At 42.0% G+C, this 6,006-nt stretch overlaps 1 non-coding gene across 1 annotated transcript; it reads right to left on the bottom strand.

Annotated features, from left to right (window-relative positions):
• Nucleotides 1-360: 360 nt before the first annotated feature.
• On the bottom strand, nucleotides 361-433 carry Trnaa-agc (transfer RNA alanine (anticodon AGC)). Its single transcript has one exon. It is a non-coding gene; the product is annotated as a tRNA-Ala (tRNA).
• Between the last annotated feature and the right edge of the window lie 5,573 nt (nucleotides 434-6,006).

Raw genomic sequence — 6,006 nt, 5'->3', positions numbered from 1 at the left:
ATCACAATCAGCCCCTCTACTGAACCTATTTGGTACATACTTCCCTTATTTGGGGGTTCAGCCTAGTATCCTTCTCCTCCATAAGTCTTCCTTGACTCTCTGAGACAATTTAATCCCTGACTTTGGAAACCAGTGCTATTGCAACATGTATCATCTGGTTCTGGTACTGATGATAGCATTGGAATCATGCTTTCCTTATCCAGCTTGGAGACACTGAAGCAGGGGTTCTCAAATTTAGTGATTCAGGACTCCTTTACAGTCTTTTTTTTTTTTTTTTTTTTCTTTTGTACTGAAGATTGAAACCCCAAGGTACTTTACCACTGAGCTACATTCGAGTCCTGTTTATTATTTATTTATTTATGGTGGTGCTGGGGATTGAACCCAGGACCTTGTGCATGCTAGGCAAGCACTCTACCAACTGAGCTATATCTCCAGCTCCCCTTTTTATTTTTCATTTTTAGACAAGATCTCGCTAGGCTGCTTAGGGCCTCATTAAATTGCTGAAGCTGGCCTTGAACTTGAGATCCTCCTGCCTCAACCTCTTGAGTCCCTGGGATTACAGGTGTGAGCCACCAAGCTGAGCTCTTAGAAATTATTGGGTTATTTTCATGGGTTGTATCTCTAGATATTTACTGTATTACAAATTATAGAACAAGAGCATATATTGATTATAAAATAATAAACTCACTACATGTTAACATAAACACCACTTTTATTAATGAAAAATACTTTTAAAAACAATGGAGTGTGAAGGGTAGCATTATTTTACATTTTAAAATACTCTCTTCAAAGTCTGACTTAAAAAAGATAACCAGATTCTCTCATCTGCTTGTGCAATCAATCCATCTTGGTATTGTGTTGGGTAGCTTCTGAATAGTTCCATGGCACACAGAAAAAGGCAAATAACATCTTAATATTGTTATGAAAACAGCTTGTTGGACTGGAGTTGTGGCTCAGCAGTAGAGCACTGACCTAGCATGTGCGAGGCCCTGGGTTCGATTCTCAGCACCACATAAAAATAAATAAAACAAAGGTATTGTGTCCAACTACAACTAAAAAATAAACATAAAAAAAAATCCAGCTTGTCTTTTTGGACCCTCTGAAAGCATCTCTGCATTCCCAGAGGTTCCTGTACACTTTGAGAAGTTCTATACAAATACTTGCACTGAAGAGTAGTGCAGGAATCAAGGTAACCTACCTGGGAAGGAAGGGTTCAAAGCTCCTTAGTTTGCACAAGAGGTAAACTGAAAACTTTCTTGAATCTTTGACCCTCGGCCAGGTGCAAGATCCCTGAAGGAGTCTAGTGGAAAGAAGAAGTGGGAGGGAGTGGGAGGGCTCCCACCCAAGAAGTGAAGGCTGAGCCCCATCCTCTGATGCTTAGGACATCTTAGGACAAGGAAAAGAACAGCTGTGAGAAGCTTGCAACAGAACGTTTTATGTTTGCTAAGAACTGGAGCAACCCTTGATTCATCTCTAGCCCTGGAAAAGGTTAACAGGAGGTAAATTCAAAAATTTTTCCTCTCCTTCTTTCTTTCCCCCATTCATATTCATTCTTTCCCTCTCACCCCAGTGGCTGTTAGGGGCTGAATTATCTTCCTCTCCTGCAAATTCATATGTGGAAGTTCTAACCCCCAGTACCTTAGAATCTGACCTATTTGGAGTCAGGGACATTAAAGAAGTGATCAAGGTAAATGAGGTCGTTAGGTGAGCCCTAAGGCGATAAGGTTGGTTTTGTTATAATGAAAGACCAGGTGCAGCAGGTCCAAGCCAAGGAGAGAAGCCTCAGGAGAAGCAACCCCAGATGAGGTCTTGATCTCAGACTTTCAGCCTTCAGAAAATAAATGCTTGTGTTTTAAGCCACCTAGTCTGCGGCCCCTTTGTTTTGGCACCTAGACACACTAATACAATAGGGGACACAGTCACAAGATCCCAGACATGAAAAACGGTGCCCAGCACCTTCCTACCCCTATCTCTAGCCACCCTGTTCTCCCTGGAGAGGATCATTTTAAATAGATTTCGCATACGCACAAGTCATATGTGTGTGTATGTTTTCTGTGCCCTCCCTTTAGGTAAATGGCAGCATGGCAGATCCATTGTTCTGCTCTTTGCTTTATTTATTTACTTATTTAGGATCTTGAGGCCCAGCTTTCACAGCCGGTATTCGTACTGAAAATCAAGGTCAAGGGAGCTTTTGCTTTTCTGCTCCACAGGAAATTTCTGTCCTCCCTGAGCTTACCTTAGTGCTGTTTGCTTTTTTTTTTTTTTTTTTTTTTTTCACTTTATGGACTGGAAGAGACATGTGAATGACGTAGATCATTCCATCGAAACGTGAAGAATTTTCTCATCCCGCTTTACTCATGAATAATAGTAGGGAATTGATTTTTTGATAGTTTTTGGATTTCATGAAATATTCAGGTTAGATATTGATTAGGTGGTGGGTTCAGGAAGATGTGAGTTGTTATGACGCTTCACAACAAAAGGAGGAAAAAATAAAGCTCAGAGGGAAAAAATAAAGTATCTGTGAGTGAATGGACAGTATGTGTATATGTGAAATTGAGTTAGGATGGCCTAGGGGGACTTTTTTGTGCATATGTGGTACCGGGGGTTGAACTCAGGGCTTCACACACGCCAGGCAAGCACTCTACCACTGAGTTCCATCCCAACCAATTTTTTAAAAACTTGCTAAGTTACTGAGGCTGGCCTTGAATGTGCAGCCCTCCTGCCTCATCCTCCTGAGTAATTGAGATTACAGGCATGCACCACCACGCTTAGAGAAAGTATGTCTTTTGAGTAGCAATGTGAAGGAGGTGAGGAAGTTCATTATGTGGTTAGCTGGGTCAAGAGCATCCTTAGCAACCAGCACAAACGCCTTGGGGTGCAAATAGATTCATTACAAGGTTATTGTAGTTATCCAGGTGAAGGAGGATGAAGACACCATCCTTCTACCTTGTCTAAGCAAGCCTACCTGTTTTCTTTTACCTTGGTTTACATTTGTTCGCTCACATATCTAGTCTCCCTATGTCATAAGCTTCTTGGGGGAAGGGGATCCCTGTCTGTCAGATATATCTGCACATCCCCATTACCTAGTATTTACTACATATTATCACAAATGTATTCTGTTTGTGTGTTTCTGAGGATTGAACCTACAGTTTTGCGCTTGCTAGGCAAGTGGTCTATCACTGAGTTACATATTCAGCCCCTCAAATGTACTTTTTGATCTAATGAATGACCTTACATTTTTGTATTCATGGCAACAGATATTTTGCCTGACCCAAACAAGGGATTTACTGTGTTTGTTGGGTAAATTGCTCTTCGTTGCCAACCATGGTAATAGATAAAATACGGTAATGGATAGATGTGTTAGGGTACAGTTGAGAAAGCTGCAATGGCGCCTTCATATCCTTCTGTGAATTTGAGTCTAAGTTTGGTAAACTATTAAAGGAGATCGTAATCTTTTCTGGAAAGGACATCAGCTGTAATAAGGGATCTGGGAGTTTCCTGAAAGCTAGGAATAGGTCAAAGTATTCCCTTTCCAGTATGTGTCCATCAAGCTCCAAAGAGCAAGAACAGGGCTTGGCTATTCATCACTGATGAGAGACATGTAAGGGCTGGTCTTTAAAGGCAGCTGTGACCCTGTGCAGATGCTCCGTGCTGTGGATGTTCTGTCTCCGTTATTTGTCATGTTTATGCGACTTGGCTCCCTAGCTGAGAAGACTGTGGGAAGGTACTGCCTCTCACATTCATTTCCTAGAATAGAAGCAGGTGACAAATATACAATGAACAGTCTAATTTTATAACGGGTAGGAAGGGATGCCTGCTCATCTTTAAGAAGGAAGATGTTGCTCGATACGGATTTGTCGTGGAAGGTGGAGTGATGTTTACCATCGCATGAGTCGGGTACAGTAAGTGTTTTGTCAAAGGAGTATTCATATTCTGCAAAGAAAGTGGAGGGTAGCTGTGTGGATGCCATCAAGACTTCCTATCATGTGAAAATTGTCGTGGTTCTTAAAGAAGGTCTAAGATGCTCTGAGATACAGTTGTTTTTTCTTTTTTTTTTTTTTTAATTCACTATTTTTTTTTTTAATATTGGGAATTGAACTCAGAGGCACTCGACCACTGAGCCACATCCCCAGCCCTATTTTGTATTTTATTGAGAGATAGGGTCTCACTGAGTTTAGTGCTTTGCTTTTTGCTGAGGCTGGCTTTGAACTCGCAATCCTCTTGTCCCAGCCTCTGGAGTTTTAGAATCTCAAAACATCAAGGAAGTAAATGTTCAGTCCACAGCAAGGAATTGAGCAACATTATCAAAATTTAGACAGACACCTCTGACAACGGTTTCTCTTTTTATCAAAAGCTCCGTCTTTGTTCCCAGTGCCAATCCAAATAATGAGGGCAAGGTTTTTGAGAAAAAAGGGAAAAGAAGTTTAATTAATTTGTTAGCAAATGAGAAGCGTAGCAGAGGAGTGTCTCAAGAGCTACTGTTCCCCTTAGGAGGGTAACCAAGGATTTTTATAGGGGAAATTTAGGACTGGGCTCTAGGTGTGCTTTTCACAAGGCAAGATTCACATTCAGACGTGTGCGTGACATGCCCCTTTGCTCCAACCTGCTGGCTGCCCAGGTCTGCTTGTCTTGGGGACACAGATTCCTTTACTCTTTTTTTTTTTTTTTTAGTTGTAGATGGACAAATACCTTTACTTTGTTTATTTATTTTTATGTGGTGCTGAGGATTGAACCCAGTGCCTGACACAATGAGGCAAGCACTCTACCATTGAGCCCCAGCCCAGCCCAGGCAGGATTCCTTTACTCTTGTGGTCAGTGAGTGGAAGGACAGAATAACCTGGTGTGGAATGGGGAGGAAATTAATCTTGTTTTCCCTGTGGTTGGGGAGGTGGAGAAGGAGAGGAGGAAGAAAAAGAAAGGGTCGGTCAGTTTTACAATAAACCACCAGCAGAGGAGTGGTGAGGCTCATGCTAACATGAAGGGAACCCCAGTCCATCTCCACAGCAAAAATTAGACAGGGAGAGAACCTGAGATCTTTTCTCATATTTTGGGGGCAAACACTTCAACCTTTCCATGATTGGGAGGCTAGTGCCCTCCCAATCATGCCAACCCTCAGTATCTGTATCTAAATTTTTTTTCTCTTTGTACTGGGGATTGAACCCAGGGCCCTGTGCATGCTAGGCAAGCACTCTATCCCTATGTTGCATCCCAGACTCTTTAAAAAAATTCTATTTTGAGCCAGAGGTGGTAGTGCACACCTGCAATCCCAGTGACTCAGGAGACTGAGTTAGGAGGATCCCAAGTTCAAGGCCAGCTTAGACAATTTAGTAAGATACTGTCTCAAAATACAAAACAAAATTGAAAAAAACAACTGGATGTAGCTCAGTGTAAGAGTGCTCCTGGGTAAAATCCCCACGATAAAAGAAAAAAATTTATTTTGAGCCATAGTTTCACTAAGTTGCCCAGACTGGCCTCCAACTTGTGATCCTGCTGCCTCAGCCCCCAGAGCTGCTGGGATTACAAGCATGTGCCACTGTGCCTGGCTGTGTTTCATTTTTTGAGGAAATGCCATGCTGTTTTGTACAATGGTTGCACTATTTTACATTCCTCTTGGTAGAGCGCAACGGTTCCGATATCTTCACATCTTGCTGACATTCGATATTTTCTGGTTATTTTTGTTTTGTATTAGTTGTGCTTAATAACAGCCATCCTGGGCTGGGGATGTGGCTCAAGCGGTAGCGCGCTCGCCTGGCATGCGTGCGGCCCCGGTTCGATCCTCAGCACCACATACAAACAAAGATGTTGTGTCTGCCAAAAACATAAAATAAATATTTAAAAAATTCTCTCTCTCTTTCTAAAAAAAAAAAAATAACAGCCAACCTAATGAGTGTGTGTTTGGAATTTGAAGTCATGCAGATGTTTTTTTGTTTTCCCCTGCAGGAAATCAAACCAAGGGCTTTGTGCATGCCAGCCAAACACTCGACTTCTGAGCTGTGTTCCCAGGCC

The sequence above is a fragment of the Callospermophilus lateralis genome, chromosome 11 (assembly GCF_048772815.1).
Source record: "Callospermophilus lateralis isolate mCalLat2 chromosome 11, mCalLat2.hap1, whole genome shotgun sequence".
Lineage (NCBI taxonomy): Eukaryota > Metazoa > Chordata > Mammalia > Rodentia > Sciuridae > Callospermophilus > Callospermophilus lateralis.
This window is presented reverse-complemented; position numbering and strand designations above follow the sequence as displayed.